Here is a 1,075-nt window from a genome sequence, read left to right as displayed (position 1 = left end):
AAGCCAATACGCGCCGCCCTCCGAGCTGGACACATTACATTGGTCTCTATCTGCAGCCGGAGAAGAAACGAGTGCTCAGGGACCGTCTGCAAAGTGCAACTCCGAAAAAAGAGAATACAATAATATTCAATCACTATTATACAGCTTATTAATACCAAACTCACTACACACATCAATAGTCTCCTGTGTGTCATACTACAGCAGAGAGTTTTGAAGAATATGCTTTTGAATAATTTTGGGGAATATTTATAATGTAAAATCTTCAATAAATATGGCATCATCTTAAATAACTTTACTATTATACAGTATATTTCTACCAAACTCACTATTTGCATTGTTGCTGTTGTTAGCATCTGGTTAGCTAGCTGCGCTAACAGATATTAGAAGCTGTTTCTCAAACAATGAGAGGGAGAGCTCTCTCCTGTCAGACTGAGAGATAACTACAGCTCAGTGAGCTAAGGGACTCTCTGTTTAGATAGTTAACTTTAGTCTAGTTATCTCAGTGGGTCTCGAACGGTTTGGTCACCATTTATGAGAATAAATGAAAAACAGTTATGAAATACTGTATGACAGTAAAACAAGAATACAGTTTAAAAGGGGAGTGATTTGTAAAATATCCATAAAGAAAAATAAAATCTGTTTAGTGTTCTGTTTCATATGGGTGTTGAGAGATCTATCTATAGATCTCTTCATTTTGCTCTCAAAGTGCACCAGGTTGATGCATTTAACTTCAATATGTAAAAAAAAAATCTTCCCGGGGAGCATGCCCCCGGACCCCCCTAGAGGAGGTGCTGTGAGCTGATTATCGAGCCTTCATTGTAAGAATCGCGGGTACACTGTGTATACGTATTCCACTGTAGCGCCCGGTGCATTAATGGGAAACCCTAGTTTGTGCATGTTCAATACATTTGTAACACTGTACACGTGAACGTTTCTTTTTTCGGTTCACCAAGCTGAACTCAAATGTTGGCAGCCCTGTCTTAGTTGTCATGTTTTTATTGTATTTTTAGCACGCACCTCTGATAACATATAGGTCTTTAACTGTGTTCAATCTCTGAGCGGAGTCGCTGTTATT

Source organism: Notothenia coriiceps, unplaced genomic scaffold, assembly GCF_000735185.1.
Source record: "Notothenia coriiceps isolate Sejong01 unplaced genomic scaffold, NC01 NC01_scaffold00015338, whole genome shotgun sequence".
Lineage (NCBI taxonomy): Eukaryota > Metazoa > Chordata > Actinopteri > Perciformes > Nototheniidae > Notothenia > Notothenia coriiceps.
This window is presented reverse-complemented; position numbering follows the sequence as displayed.